General features: G+C 21.3%; 2 long non-coding RNA genes across 7 annotated transcripts; both read left to right on the plus strand.

Annotated features, from left to right (window-relative positions):
• The first annotated feature begins 19 nt into the window (after positions 1–19).
• Positions 20–12,468, plus strand: LOC143378300 (uncharacterized). 6 transcript variants are annotated; one of them, XR_013088119.1, is made up of 4 exons: positions 20–4,226; positions 4,557–7,118; positions 11,090–11,458; positions 11,764–12,468. It is a non-coding gene; the product is annotated as an uncharacterized LOC143378300 (long non-coding RNA). The 6 variants fall into 6 exon arrangements; XR_013088120.1 differs by lacking the exon at positions 11,764–12,468 and having other exon boundaries at positions 4,557–5,351; positions 5,530–7,118; positions 11,090–11,276; XR_013088122.1 differs by lacking the exon at positions 11,764–12,468 and having other exon boundaries at positions 20–3,704; positions 3,930–4,226; positions 11,090–11,276.
• A 130-nt stretch (positions 12,469–12,598) lies between these two features.
• LOC143378302 (uncharacterized) lies at positions 12,599–16,490 on the plus strand. Its single transcript, XR_013088125.1, has 3 exons — positions 12,599–12,795; positions 13,319–13,574; positions 15,974–16,490. It is a non-coding gene; the product is annotated as an uncharacterized LOC143378302 (long non-coding RNA).
• The last annotated feature ends 40 nt before the right edge of the window (positions 16,491–16,530 follow it).

Genomic DNA, 16,530 nt, shown 5'->3' on the forward strand with positions numbered 1-16,530 from the left:
AAAAGAGGTAAATAAATAGAGAAAAATAGGTAAATAAAATAGGGAAAAATTGGTAAATAAATAAAAAAAATAGGTAAATAAAATAGGGAAAAATAGGTAAATAAACAGAGAAAAATAGGTAAATAAGTAGAGAAAACAAAAGAGGTAAACAAATAGAGAAAAAATAGGTAAATTATCTGGAGAAAAAATGGGTGTATAAATAGAGATAAATAGCTAAATAAATCAAAGAAAAAAAGGTAAATAAAAAAATATGTAAAGAAATTAAAGGAAAAAATAGGTAAATAAACAGAGAAAAAATAGGAAAATAAATGAGAGAAAATATAGGTAAATGACTAGAGAAAAAATAGGTAAATTAGGTAGAGAAAAAATAGGTGTTTAAATAGAGAAAAATAGGTAAATAAATAGAGAAAATATAGGTGTATAAATTAGAGAAAGAAAGAGGTAAATAAATAGAAAAAAGTAAATGAATAGAGAAAAAATTGGAAAATAAATAGAGAAAAAATAGGTAAATAAATAGAGAAAAAATAGGTAAATTATCTAGAGAAAAATAGGTAAATAAATATAGAAAACAAAAGAGGTAACTAAATAGAGAAAAATAGGTAAATAAATACAGAAAATTAGGTAAATTAGGTAGAGAAAAAATAGGTGTATAAATAGAGAAAAATAGGTAATGAAGTAGAGAAAACAAAGTAGGTAAATAAATACAGAAAAAAGAGGTAAATAACTAGAGAAAAAATAGTTAAGTAAATAGAGAAAACAAAAGAGGTAAATCAATAGAGAAAAAATAGGTAAATAAAATAGGGAAAAATAGGTAAATAAACAGAGAAAAATAGGTAAATAAAATAGGGAAAAATAGGTAATGAAGTAGAGAATACAAAGGAGGTAAATAAATACTGAAAATAGGTAAATAAATACACAAAAATAAGTAAATAATTTAGAGAAGAAAATAGGCAAATAAATAGAGAAAAATAGGTAATGAAGTACAGAAAAAAAGTAGGTAAATAAATACAGAAAAAATAGATAAATAAATAGAGAAAAATAGGTAAATAAATTAGAGAAAAAAATAGATAAATAAATTAGAGGAAAAAATAGGTAAATAAACAAAGAAAAAATTTGTAAATAAATTAGAGTAAAAATAGATAAAGAAATTGTGAAAAATAGGTAATGAAGTAGAGAATACAAACGAGGTAATTAAATATAGAAAATAGGTAAATAAATAGACAAAAATAGGTAAATAATTTAGAGAAAAAAATAGGCAAATAAATGGAGAAAAATAGGTAATGAAGTAGAGAAAAAAAGTAGGTAAATAAATACAGAAAAAATAGATAAATAAATAGAGAAAAATAGGTAAATAAATTAGAGAAAAAAATAGATAAATAAATTAGAGGAAAAAATAGGTAAATAAACAAAGAAAAAATTTGTAAATAAATTAGAGTAAAAATAGATAAAGAAATTGTGAAAAATAGGTAATGAAGTAGAGAATACAAACGAGGTAATTAAATATAGAAAATAGGTAAATAAATAGACAAAAATAGGTAAATAATTTAGAGAAAAAAATAGGCAAATAAATGGAGAAAAATAGGTAATGAAGTAGAGAAAATATAGGTGTATAAATTAGAGAAAGAAAGAGGTAAATAAATAGAAAAAGTAAATGAATAGAGAAAAAATTGGAAAATAAATAGAGAAAAAATAGGTAAATTATCTAGAGAAAAATAGGTAAATAAATATAGAAAACAAAAGAGGTAACTAAATAGAGAAAAATAGGTAAATAAATACAGAAAATTAGGTAAATTAGGTAGAGAAAAAATAGGTGTATAAATAGAGAAAAATAGGTAATGAAGTAGAGAAAACAAAGTAGGTAAATAAATACAGAAAAAAGAGGTAAATAACTAGAGAAAAAATAGTTAAGTAAATAGAGAAAACAAAAGAGGTAAATCAATAGAGAAAAAATAGGTAAATAAAATAGGGAAAAATAGGTAAATAAACAGAGAAAAATAGGTAAATAAAATAGGGAAAAATAGGTAATGAAGTAGAGGAAATTATAGGTGTATAAATTAGAGAAAGAAAGAGGTAAATAAATAGAAAAAAGTAAATGAATAGAGAAAAAATTGGAAAATAAATAGAGAAAAAATAGGTAAATAAATAGAGAAAAATAGGTAATGAAGTAGAGAATACAAAGGAGGTAAATAAATACTGAAAATAGGTAAATAAATAGACAAAAATAAGTAAATAATTTAGAGAAGAAAATAGGCAAATAAATAGAGACAAATAGGTAATGAAGTACAGAAAAAAAGTAGGTAAATAAATACAGAAAAAATAGATAAATAAATAGAGAAAAATAGGTAAATAAATTAGAGAAAAAAATAGATAAATAAATTAGAGGAAAAAATAGGTAAATAAACAAAGAAAAAATTTGTAAATAAATTAGAGTAAAAATAGATAAAGAAATTGTGAAAAATAGGTAATGAAGTAGAGAATACAAACGAGGTAATTAAATATAGAAAATAGGTAAATAAATAGACAAAAATAGGTAAATAATTTAGAGAAAAAAATAGGCAAATAAATAGAGAAAAATAGGTAATGAAGTAGAGAAAATATAGGTGTATAAATTAGAGAAAGGAAGAGGTAAATAAATAGAAAAAAGTAAATGAATAGAGAAAAAATTGGAAAATAAATAGAGAAAAAATAGGTAAATAAATAGAGAAAAAATAGGTAAATTATCTAGAGAAAAATAGGTAAATAAATATAGAAAACAAAAGAGGTAACTAAATAGAGAAAAATAGGTAAATAAATACAGAAAATTAGGTAAATTAGGTAGAGAAAACAAAAGAGGTAAATAACTAGAGAAAAAATTGGTAAATAAATAGAGGATAAAAAGAGGTAACTAAATAGAGAAAAATAGGTAAATAAATAGAGAAAAATAGGTAAATAAATAGAGAAAAAAGAGGTAAATAGGTAGAGAAAAATAGGTAAATAAATAGATAAAAAATAGGTAAATAAATCAAAGAAAAAAAGGTAAATAAAAAATAGGTAAATAAATTAAAGGGAAAAATAGGTAAATAAACAGAGAAAAAATACGTAAATAAATGAGAGAGAAAAATTGGTAAATATATAGAGAAAAAATAGGAAAATAAATAGAGAAAACAAAAGAGGTAAATAAAACAGAAAAAATTGGGAAATAAATAGAGAAAAATAGGTAAATTAGGTAGAGAAAAAATAGGTGTATAAATAGAGAAAAATAGGTAAATAAATAGAGAAAATATAGGTGTATAAATTAGAGAAAGAAAGAGGTAAATAAATAGAAAAAAGTAAATGAATAGAGAAAAAATTGGAAAATAAATAGAGAAAAAATAGGTAAATAAATAGAGAAAAAATAGGTAAATTATCTAGAGAAAAATAGGTAAATAAATATAGAAAACAAAAGAGGTAACTAAATAGAGAAAAATAGGTAAATAAATACAGAAAAATAGGTAAATTAGGTAGAGAAAAAATAGGTGTATAAATAGAGAAAAATAGGTAATGAAGTAGAGAAAACAAAGTAGGTAAATAAATACAGAAAAAAGAGGTAAATAACTAGAGAAAAAATAGTTAAGTAAATAGAGAAAACAAAAGAGGTAAATAAATAGAGAAAAAATAGGTAAATAAAGTAGGGAAAAATTGGTAAATAAATAAAAAAAATAGGTAAATAAAATAGGGAAAAATAGGTAAATAAATTAGAGGAAAAAATAGGTAAATAACTAGAGAAAAATAGGTAAATAAATAGAGAAAACAAAACAGGTAAATAAATAGAGAAGAATAGGAAAATAAATAGAGAAAAAAGAGGTAAATAGGTAGAGAAAAATAGGTAAATAAATAGATAAAAATAGGTAAATAAATCAAAGAAAAAAAGGTAAATAAAAAATAGGTAAATAAATTAAAGGGAAAAATAGGTATATAAACAGAGAAAAAATACGTAAATAAATGAGAGAGAAATAGGTAAATATATAGAGAAAAAATAGGAAAATAAATAGAGAAAACAAAAGAGGTAAATAAAAGAGAAAAAATTGGGAAATAAATAAAGAAAAATAGGTAAATTAGGTAGAGAAAAAATAGGTGTATAAATAGAGAAAAATAGGTAAATAAATAGAGAAAATATAGGTGTATAAATTAGAGAAAGAAAGAGGTAAATAAATAGAAAAAAGTAAATGAATAGAGAAAAAATTGGAAAATAAATAGAGAAAAAATAGGTAAATAAATAGAGTAAAAATAGGTAAATTATCTAGAGAAAAATAGGTAAATAAATATAGAAAACAAAAGAGGTAACTAAATAGAGAAAAAATAGGTAAATAAATACAGAAAAATAGGTAAATTAGGTAGAGAAAAAATAGGTGTATAAATAGAGAAAAATAGGTAATGAAGTAGAGAAAACAAGGTAGGTAAATAAATACAGAAAAAAGAGGTAAATAACTAGAGAAAAAATAGTTAAGTAAATAGAGAAAACAAAAGAGGTAAATCAATAGAGAAAAAATAGGTAAATAAAATAGGGAAAAATAGGTAAATAAACAGAGAAAAAATAGGTAAATAAATAGAGAAAAATAGGTAATGAAGTAGAGAATACAAAGGAGGTAAATAAATACTGAAAATAGGTAAATAAATAGACAAAAATAAGTAAATAATTTAGAGAAGAAAATAGGCAAATAAATAGAGAAAAATAGGTAATGAAGTACAGAAAACAAAGTAGGTAAATAAATACAGAAAAAATAGATAAATAAATAGAGAAAAATAGGTAAATAAATTAGAGAAAAAAATAGATAAATAAATTAGAGGAAAAAATAGGTAAATAAACAAAGAAAAAATTTGTAAATAAATTAGAGAAAAAAATAGATAAAGAAATAGTGAAAAATAGGTAATGAAGTAGAGAATACAAACGAGGTAATTAAATATAGAAAATAGGTAAATAAATAGACAAAAATAGGTAAATAATTTAGAGAAAAAAATAGGCAAATAAATAGAGAAAAATAGGTAATGAAGTAGAGAAAATATAGGTGTATAAATTTGAGAAAGAAAGAGGTAAATAAATAGAAAAAAGTAAATGAATAGAGAAAAAATTGGAAAATAAATAGAGAAAAAATAGGTAAATAAATAGAGAAAAATAGGTAAATTATCTAGAGAAAAATAGGTAAATAAATAGAGAAAACAAAAGAGGTAAATAAATTAGAGAAAAAAGTAGGTAAATAACTAGAGAAAAAATAGGTAAGTAAATAGAGAAAACAAAAGAGGTAAATAACTAGAGAAAAAATTGGTAAATAAATAGAGGATAAAAAGAGGTAACTAAATAGAGAAAAATAGGTAAATAAATAGAGAAAAAAGAGGTAAATAGGTAGAGAAAAATAGGTAAATAAATAGATAAAAAATAGGTAAATAAATCAAAGAAAAGAAGGTAAATAAAAAATAGGTAAATAAATTAAAGGGAAAAATAGGTAAATAAACAGAGAAAAAATACGTAAATAAATGAGAGAGAAAAATTGGTAAATATATAGAGAAAAATAGGAAAATAAATAGAGAAAACAAAAGAGGTAAATAAAACAGAAAAAATTGGGAAATAAATAGAGAAAAATAGGTAAATTAGGTAGAGAAAAAATAGGTGTATAAAGAGAGAAAAATAGGTAAATAAATAGAGAAAATATAGGTGTATAAATTAGAGAAAGAAAGAGGTAAATAAATAGAAAAAAGTAAATGAATAGAGAAAAAATTGGAAAATAAATAGAGAAAAAATAGGTAAATAAATAGAGAAAAAATAGGTAAATTATCTAGAGAAAAATAGGTAAATAAATATAGAAAACAAAAGAGGTAACTAAATAGAGAAAAATAGGTAAATAAATACAGAAAATTAGGTAAATTAGGTAGAGAAAAAATAGGTGTATAAATAGAGAAAAATAGGTAATGAAGTAGAGAAAACAAAGTAGGTAAATAAATACAGAAAAAAGAGGTAAATAACTAGAGAAAAAATAGTTAAGTAAATAGAGAAAACAAAAGAGGTAAATCAATAGAGAAAAAATAGGTAAATAAAATAGGGAAAAATAGGTAAATAAACAGAGAAAAAATAGGTAAATAAAATAGGGAAAAATAGGTAAATAAACAGAGAAAAATAGGTAAATAAGTAGAGAAAACAAAAGAGGTAAACAAATAGAGAAAAAATAGGAAAATAAATAGAGAAAAAATAGGTAAATTATCTGGAGAAAAATGGGTGTATAAATAGAGATAAATAGCTAAATAAATCAAAGAAAAAAAGGTAAATAAAAAAATATGTAAAGAAATTAGAGGAAAAAATAGGTAAATAAGTGAGAAAGAAAAATGCGTAAATAACTAGAGAAAAAATTGGTAACTAAATAGAGAAAAATAGGTAAATAAATAGAGCAAAATAGGTAAATAAATAGAGAAAATATAGGTGTATAAATTAGAGAAAGAAAGAGGTAAATAAATAGAAAAAAGTAAATGAATAGAGAAAAAATTGGAAAATAAATAGAGAAAAAATAGGTAAAGAAATAGTGAAAAATAGGTAATGAAGTAGAGAATACAAAGGAGGTAAATAAATACAGAAAAAAGAGGTAAGTAACTAGAGAAAAAATAGGTAAATATATAGAGAAAAATAGGTACATAATTTAGAGAAAAAAATAGGCAAATAAATAGAGAAAAATAGGTAATGAAGTAGAGAAAACAAAGTAGGTAAATAAATACAGAAAAAAGAGGTAAATAACTAGAGAAAAAATAGTTAAGTAAATAGAGAAAACAAAAGAGGTAAATAAATAGAGAAAAATAGGTAAATAAAATAGGGAAAAATTGGTAAATAAATAAAAAAATAGGTAAATAAAATATGGAAAAATAGGTAAATAAACAGAGAAAAATAGGTAAATAAGTAGAGAAAACAAAAGAGGTAAACAAATAGAGAAAAAATAGGGGTAAATTATCTGGAGAAAAAATGGGTGTATAAATAGAGATAAATAGCTAAATAAATCAAAGAAAAAAAGGTAAATAAAAAAATATGTAAAGAAATTAAAGGAAAAAATAGGTAAATAAACAGAGAAAAAATAGGAAAATAAATGAGAGAAAATATAGGTAAATGACTAGAGAAAAAATAGGTAAATTAGGTAGAGAAAAAATAGGTGTTTAAATAGAGAAAAATAGGTAAATAAATAGAGAAAATATAGGTGTATAAATTAGAGAAAGAAAGAGGTAAATAAATAGAAAAAAGTAAATGAATAGAGAAAAAATTGGAAAATAAATAGAGAAAAAATAGGTAAATAAATAGAGAAAAAATAGGTAAATTATCTAGAGAAAAATAGGTAAATAAATATAGAAAACAAAAGAGGTAACTAAATAGAGAAAAATAGGTAAATAAATACAGAAAATTAGGTAAATTAGGTAGAGAAAAAATAGGTGTATAAATAGAGAAAAATAGGTAATGAAGTAGAGAAAACAAAGTAGGTAAATAAATACAGAAAAAAGAGGTAAATAACTAGAGAAAAAATAGTTAAGTAAATAGAGAAAACAAAAGAGGTAAATCAATAGAGAAAAAATAGGTAAATAAAATAGGGAAAAATAGGTAAATAAACAGAGAAAAATAGGTAAATAAAATAGGGAAAAATAGGTAATGAAGTAGAGAATACAAAGGAGGTAAATAAATACTGAAAATAGGTAAATAAATACACAAAAATAAGTAAATAATTTAGAGAAGAAAATAGGCAAATAAATAGAGAAAAATAGGTAATGAAGTACAGAAAAAAAGTAGGTAAATAAATACAGAAAAAATAGATAAATAAATAGAGAAAAATAGGTAAATAAATTAGAGAAAAAAATAGATAAATAAATTAGAGGAAAAAATAGGTAAATAAACAAAGAAAAAATTTGTAAATAAATTAGAGTAAAAATAGATAAAGAAATTGTGAAAAATAGGTAATGAAGTAGAGAATACAAACGAGGTAATTAAATATAGAAAATAGGTAAATAAATAGACAAAAATAGGTAAATAATTTAGAGAAAAAAATAGGCAAATAAATGGAGAAAAATAGGTAATGAAGTAGAGAAAAAAAGTAGGTAAATAAATACAGAAAAAATAGATAAATAAATAGAGAAAAATAGGTAAATAAATTAGAGAAAAAAATAGATAAATAAATTAGAGGAAAAAATAGGTAAATAAACAAAGAAAAAATTTGTAAATAAATTAGAGTAAAAATAGATAAAGAAATTGTGAAAAATAGGTAATGAAGTAGAGAATACAAACGAGGTAATTAAATATAGAAAATAGGTAAATAAATAGACAAAAATAGGTAAATAATTTAGAGAAAAAAATAGGCAAATAAATGGAGAAAAATAGGTAATGAAGTAGAGAAAATATAGGTGTATAAATTAGAGAAAGAAAGAGGTAAATAAATAGAAAAAGTAAATGAATAGAGAAAAAATTGGAAAATAAATAGAGAAAAAATAGGTAAATTATCTAGAGAAAAATAGGTAAATAAATATAGAAAACAAAAGAGGGTAACTAAATAGAGAAAAATAGGTAAATAAATACAGAAAATTAGGTAAATTAGGTAGAGAAAAAATAGGTGTATAAATAGAGAAAAATAGGTAATGAAGTAGAGAAAACAAAGTAGGTAAATAAATACAGAAAAAAGAGGTAAATAACTAGAGAAAAAATAGTTAAGTAAATAGAGAAAACAAAAGAGGTAAATCAATAGAGAAAAAATAGGTAAATAAAATAGGGAAAAATAGGTAAATAAACAGAGAAAAATAGGTAAATAAAATAGGGAAAAATAGGTAATGAAGTAGAGGAAATTATAGGTGTATAAATTAGAGAAAGAAAGAGGTAAATAAATAGAAAAAAGTAAATGAATAGAGAAAAAATTGGAAAATAAATAGAGAAAAAATAGGTAAATAAATAGAGAAAAATAGGTAATGAAGTAGAGAATACAAAGGAGGTAAATAAATACTGAAAATAGGTAAATAAATAGACAAAAATAAGTAAATAATTTAGAGAAGAAAATAGGCAAATAAATAGAGACAAATAGGTAATGAAGTACAGAAAAAAAGTAGGTAAATAAATACAGAAAAAATAGATAAATAAATAGAGAAAAATAGGTAAATAAATTAGAGAAAAAAATAGATAAATAAATTAGAGGAAAAAATAGGTAAATAAACAAAGAAAAAATTTGTAAATAAATTAGAGTAAAAATAGATAAAGAAATTGTGAAAAATAGGTAATGAAGTAGAGAATACAAACGAGGTAATTAAATATAGAAAATAGGTAAATAAATAGACAAAAATAGGTAAATAATTTAGAGAAAAAAATAGGCAAATAAATAGAGAAAAATAGGTAATGAAGTAGAGAAAATATAGGTGTATAAATTAGAGAAAGGAAGAGGTAAATAAATAGAAAAAAGTAAATGAATAGAGAAAAAATTGGAAAATAAATAGAGAAAAAATAGGTAAATAAATAGAGAAAAAATAGGTAAATTATCTAGAGAAAAATAGGTAAATAAATATAGAAAACAAAAGAGGTAACTAAATAGAGAAAAATAGGTAAATAAATACAGAAAATTAGGTAAATTAGGTAGAGAAAACAAAAGAGGTAAATAACTAGAGAAAAAATTGGTAAATAAATAGAGGATAAAAAGAGGTAACTAAATAGAGAAAAATAGGTAAATAAATAGAGAAAAATAGGTAAATAAATAGAGAAAAAAGAGGTAAATAGGTAGAGAAAAATAGGTAAATAAATGATAAAAAATAGGTAAATAAATCAAAGAAAAAAAGGTAAATAAAAAATAGGTAAATAAATTAAAGGGAAAAATAGGTAAATAAACAGAGAAAAAATACGTAAATAAATGAGAGAGAAAAATTGGTAAATATATAGAGAAAAAATAGGAAAATAAATAGAGAAAACAAAAAAGGTAAATAAAACAGAAAAAATTGGGAAATAAATAGAGAAAAATAGGTAAATTAGGTAGAGAAAAAATAGGTGTATAAATAGAGAAAAATAGGTAAATAAATAGAGAAAATATAGGTGTATAAATTAGAGAAAGAAAGAGGTAAATAAATAGAAAAAAGTAAATGAATAGAGAAAATTGGAAAATAAATAGAGAAAAAATAGGTAAATAAATAGAGAAAAAATAGGTAAATTATCTAGAGAAAAATAGGTAAATAAATATAGAAAACAAAAGAGGTAACTAAATAGAGAAAAATAGGTAAATAAATACAGAAAATTAGGTAAATTAGGTAGAGAAAAAATAGGTGTATAAATAGAGAAAAATAGGTAATGAAGTAGAGAAAACAAAGTAGGTAAATAAATACAGAAAAAAGAGGTAAATAACTAGAGAAAAAATAGTTAAGTAAATAGAGAAAACAAAAGAGGTAAATAAATAGAGAAAAATAGGTAAATAAAGTAGGGAAAAATTGGTAAATAAATAAAAAAAATAGGTAAATAAAATAGGGAAAAATAGGTAAATAAATTAGAGGAAAAAATAGGTAAATAACTAGAGAAAAATAGGTAAATAAATAGAGAAAACAAAACAGGTAAATAAATAGAGAAAAATAGGAAAATAAATAGAGAAAAAAGAGGTAAATAGGTAGAGAAAAATAGGTAAATAAATAGATAAAAAATAGGTAAATAAATCAAAGAAAAAAAGGTAAATAAGAAATAGGTAAATAAATTAAAGGAAAAATAGGTATATAAACAGAGAAAAAATACGTAAATAAATGAGAGAGAAATAGGTAAATATATAGAGAAAAAAATAGGAAAATAAATAGAGAAACAAAAGAGGTAAATAAAAGAGAAAAAATTGGGAAATAAATAAAGAAAAATAGGTAAATTAGGTAGAGAAAAAATAGGTGTATAAATAGAGAAAAATAGGTAAATAAATAGAGAAAATATAGGTGTATAAATTAGAGAAAGAAAGAGGTAAATACATAGAAAAAAGTAAATGAATAGAGAAAAAATTGGAAAATAAATAGAGAAAAAATAGGTAAATAAATAGAGTAAAAATAGGTAAATTATCTAGAGAAAAATAGGTAAATAAATATAGAAAACAAAAGAGGTAACTAAATAGAGAAAAAATAGGTAAATAAATACAGAAAAATAGGTAAATTAGGTAGAGAAAAAATAGGTGTATAAATAGAGAAAAATAGCTAATTAAAAAAAATAGGTAAATAAATAGAGGGAAAAAGAGGTAAATAAATAGAAAAAACAAAGGAGGTAAATAAATAGAGAAAAAATAGGTAAATAAATTAGAGAAAAAATAGATAAATAAATTAGAGGAAAAATAGGTAAATAAACAGAGAAAAAATTTGTAAATAAATTAGAGAAAAAATAGATAATGAAATAGTGAAAAATAGGTAATGAAGTAGAGAATACAAAGGAGGTAAATAAATACAGAAAAAAGAGGTAAGTAACTAGAGAAAAAATAGGTAAATAAATAGAGAAAAATAGGTACATAATTTAGAGAAAAAATAGGCAAATAAATAGAGAAAAATAGGTGATGAAGTAGAGAAAACAAAGTAGGTAAATAAATACAGAAAAAAGAGGTAAATAACTAGAGAAAAAATAGTTAAGTAAATAGAGAAAACAAAAGAGGTAAATAAATAGAGAAAAAATAGGTAAATAAAATAGGGAAAAATTGGTAAATAAATAAAAAAAATAGGTAAATAAAATAGGGAAAAATAGGTAAATAAACAGAGAAAAATAGGTAAATAAGTAGAGAAAACAAAAGAGGTAAATTATCTAGAGAAAAATAGGTAAATAAATATAGAAAACAAAAGAGGTAACTAAATAGAGAAAAAATAGGTAAATAAATACAGAAAAATAGGTAAATTAGGTAGAGAAAAAATAGGTGTATAAATAGAGAAAAATAGGTAATGAAGTAGAGAAAACAAAGTAGGTAAATAAATACAGAAAAAAGAGGTAAATAACTAGAGAAAAAATAGTTAAGTAAATAGAGAAAACAAAAGAGGTAAATCAATAGAGAAAAAATAGGTAAATAAAATAGGGAAAAATAGGTAAATAAACAGAGAAAAAATAGGTAAATAAATAGAGAAAAATAGGTAATGAAGTAGAGAATACAAAGGAGGTAAATAAATACTGAAAATAGGTAAATAAATAGACAAAAATAAGTAAATAATTTAGAGAAGAAAATAGGCAAATAAATAGAGAAAAATAGGTAATGAAGTACAGAAAACAAAGTAGGTAAATAAATACAGAAAAAATAGATAAATAAATAGAGAAAAATAGGTAAATAAATTAGAGAAAAAAATAGATAAATAAATTAGAGGAAAAAATAGGTAAATAAACAAAGAAAAAATTTGTAAATAAATTAGAGAAAAAAATAGATAAAGAATAGTGAAAAATAGGTAATGAAGTAGAGAATACAAACGAGGTAATTAAATATAGAAAATAGGTAAATAAATAGACAAAAATAGGTAAATAATTTAGAGAAAAAAATAGGCAAATAAATAGAGAAAAATAGGTATGAAGTAGAGAAAATATAGGTGTATAAATTTGAGAAAGAAAGAGGTAAATAAATAGAAAAAAGTAAATGAATAGAGAAAAAGTTGGAAAATAAATAGAGAAAAAATCGGTAAATAAATAGAGAAAAATAGGTAAATTATCTAGAGAAAAATAGGTAAATAAATAGAGAAAACAAAAGAGGTAAATAAATTAGAGAAAAAAGTAGGTAAATAACTAGAGAAAAAATAGGTAAGTAAATAGAGAAAACAAAAGAGGTAAATAACTAGAGAAAAAATTGGTAAATAAATAGAGGATAAAAAGAGGTAACTAAATAAGAGAAAAATAGGTAAATAAATAGAGAAAAAAGAGGTAAATAGGTAGAGAAAAATAGTAAATAAATAGATAAAAAATAGGTAAATAAATCAAAGAAAAGAAGGTAAATAAAAAATAGGTAAATAAATTAAAGGGAAAAATAGGTAAATAAACAGAGAAAAAATAAGTAAATAAATGAGAGAGAAAAATTGGTAAATATATAGAGAAAAAATAGGAAAATAAATAGAGAAAACAAAAGAGGTAAATAAAACAGAAAAAATTGGGAAATAAATAGAGAAAAATAGGTAAATTAGGTAGAGAAAAAATAGGTGTATAAAGAGAGAAAAATAGGTAAATAAATAGAGAAAATATAGGTGTATAAATTAGAGAAAGAAAGAGGTAAATAAATAGAAAAAAGTAAATGAATAGAGAAAAAATTGGAAAATAAATAGAGAAAAAATAGGTAAATAAATAGAGAAAAATAGGTAAATTATCTAGAGAAAAATAGGTAAATAAATATAGAAGACAAAAGAGGTAACTAAATAGAGAAAAATAGGTAAATAAATACAGAAAATTAGGTAAATTAGGTAGAGAAAAAATAGGTGTATAAATAGAGAAAAATAGGTAATGAAGTAGAGAAAACAAAGTAGGTAAATAAATACAGAAAAAAGAGGTAAATAACTAGAGAAAAATAGTTAAGTAAATAGAGAAAACAAAAGAGGTAAATCAATAGAGAAAAAATAGGTAAATAAAATAGGGAAAAATAGGTAAATAAACAGAGAAAAAATAGGTAAATAAAATAGGGAAAAATAGGTAAATAAACAGAGAAAAATAGGTAAATAAGTAGAGAAAACAAAGAGGTAAACAAATAGAGAAAAAATAGGAAAATAAATAGAGAAAAAAATAGGTAAATTATCTGGAGAAAAATGGGTGTATAAATAGAGATAAATAGCTAAATAAATCAAAGAAAAAAAGGTAAATAAAAAAATATGTAAAGAAATTAGAGGAAAAAAATAGGTAAATAAGTGAGAAAGAAAATGCGTAAATAACTAGAGAAAAAATTGGTAACTAAATAGAGAAAAATAGGTAAATAAATAGAGCAAAATAGGTAAATAAATAGAGAAAATATAGGTGTATAAATTAGAGAAAGAAAGAGGTAAATAAATAGAAAAAAGTAAATGAATAGAGAAAAAATGGAAAATAAATAGAGAAAAAATAGGTAAAGAAATAGTGAAAAATAGGTAATGAAGTAGAGAATACAAAGGAGGTAAATAAATACAGAAAAAAGAGGTAAGTAACTAGAGAAAAAATAGGTAAATAAATAGAGAAAAATAGGTACATAATTTAGAGAAAAAAAATAGGCAAATAAATAGAGAAAAATAGGTAATGAAGTAGAGAAAACAAAGTAGGTAAATAAATACAGAAAAAAGAGGTAAATAACTAGAGAAAAAATAGTTAAGTAAATAGAGAAAACAAAAGAGGTAAATAAATAGAGAAAAATAGGTAAATAAAATAGGGAAAAATTGGTAAATAAATAAAAAAAATAGGTAAATAAAATAGGGAAAAATAGGTAAATAAACAGAGAAAAATAGGTAAATAAGTAGAGAAAACAAAAGAGGTAAACAAATAGAGAAAAAATAGGTAAATTATCTGGAGAAAAAATGGGTGTATAAATAGAGATAAATAGCTAAATAAATCAAAGAAAAAAGGTAAATAAAAAAATATGTAAAGAAATTAAAGGAAAAAATAGGTAAATAAACAGAGAAAAAATAGAAAATAAATGAGAGAAAATATAGGTAAATGACTAGAGAAAAAATAGGTAAATTAGGTAGAGAAAAAATAGGTGTTTAAATAGAGAAAAATAGGTAAATAAATAGAGAAAATATAGGTGTATAAATTAGAGAAAGAAAGAGGTAAATAAATAGAAAAAAGTAAATGAATAGAGAAAAAATTGGAAAATAAATAGAGAAAAAATAGGTAAATAAATAGAGAAAAAATAGGTAAATTATCTAGAGAAAAAATAGGTAAATAAATATAGAAAACAAAAGAGGTAACTAAATAGAGAAAAATAGGTAAATAAATACAGAAAATTAGGTAAATTAGGTAGAGAAAAAATAGGTGTATAAATAGAGAAAAATAGGTAATGAAGTAGAGAAAACAAAGTAGGTAAATAAATACAGAAAAAAGAGGTAAATAACTAGAGAAAAAATAGTTAAGTAAATAGAGAAAACAAAAGAGGTAAATCAATAGAGAAAAAATAGGTAAATAAAATAGGGAAAAATAGGTAAATAAACAGAGAAAAATAGGTAAATAAAATAGGGAAAAATAGGTAATGAAGTAGAGAATACAAAGGAGGTAAATAAATACTGAAAATAGGTAAATAAATACACAAAAATAAGTAAATAATTTAGAGAAGAAAATAGGCAAATAAATAGAGAAAAATAGGTAATGAAGTACAGAAAAAAAGTAGGTAAATAAATACAGAAAAAATAGATAAATAAATAGAAAAAAATAGGTAAATAAATTAGAGAAAAAAATAGATAAATAAATTAGAGGAAAAAATAGGTAAATAAACAAAGAAAAAATTTGTAAATAAATTAGAGTAAAAATAGATAAAGAAATAGTGAAAAATAGGTAATGAAGTAGAGAATACAAACGAGGTAAATAAATATAGAAAATAGGTAAATAAATAGACAAAAATAGGTAAATAATTAGAGAAAAAAATAGGCAAATAAATAGAGAAAAATAGGTAATGAAGTAGAGAAAATATAGGTGTATAAATTAGAGAAAGAAAGAGGTAAATAAATAGAAAAAAGTAAATGAATAGAGAAAAAATTGGAAAATAAATAGAGAAAAAATAGGTAAATAAATAGAGAAAAAATAGGTAAATTATCTAGAGAAAAATAGGTAAATAAATATAGAAAACAAAAGAGGTAACTAAATAGAGAAAAATAGGTAAATAAATACAGAAAATTAGGTAAATTAGGTAGAGAAAAAATAGGTGTATAAATAGAGAAAAATAGGTAATGAAGTAGAGAAAACAAAGTAGGTAAATAAATACAGAAAAAAGAGGTAAATAACTAGAGAAAAAATAGTTAAGTAAAATAGAGAAAACAAAGAGGGTAAATCAATAGAGAAAAATAGGTAAATAAAATAGGGAAAAATAGGTAAATAAACAGAGAAAAATAGGTAAATAAAATAGGGAAAAATAGGTAATGAAGTAGAGGAAATTATAGGTGTATAAATTAGAGAAAGAAAGAGGTAAATAAATAGAAAAAAGTAAATGAATAGAGAAAAAATTGGAAAATAAATAGAGAAAAAAATAGGTAAATAAATAGAGAAAAATGGGTAATGAAGTAGAGAATACAAAGGAGGTAAATAAATACTGAAAATAGGTAAATAAATAGACAAAAATAAGTAAATAATTTAGAGAAGAAAATAGGCAAATAAATAGAGAAAAATAGGTAATGAAGTACAGAAAAAAAGTAGGTAAATAAATACAGAAAAATAGATAAATAAATAGAGAAAAATAGGTAAATAAATTAGAGAAAAAAATAGATAAACAAATTAGAGGAAAAAATAGGTAAATAAACAAAGAAAAAATTTGTAAATAAATTAGAGTAAAAATAGATAAAGAAATTGTGAAAAATAGGTAATGAAGTAGAGAATACAAACGAGGTAATTAAATATAGAAAATAGGTAAATAAATAGACAAAAATAGGTAAATAATTTAGAGAAAAAAATAG

This window comes from Andrena cerasifolii, unplaced genomic scaffold (genome assembly GCF_050908995.1).
Source record: "Andrena cerasifolii isolate SP2316 unplaced genomic scaffold, iyAndCera1_principal scaffold2370, whole genome shotgun sequence".
Lineage (NCBI taxonomy): Eukaryota > Metazoa > Arthropoda > Insecta > Hymenoptera > Andrenidae > Andrena > Andrena cerasifolii.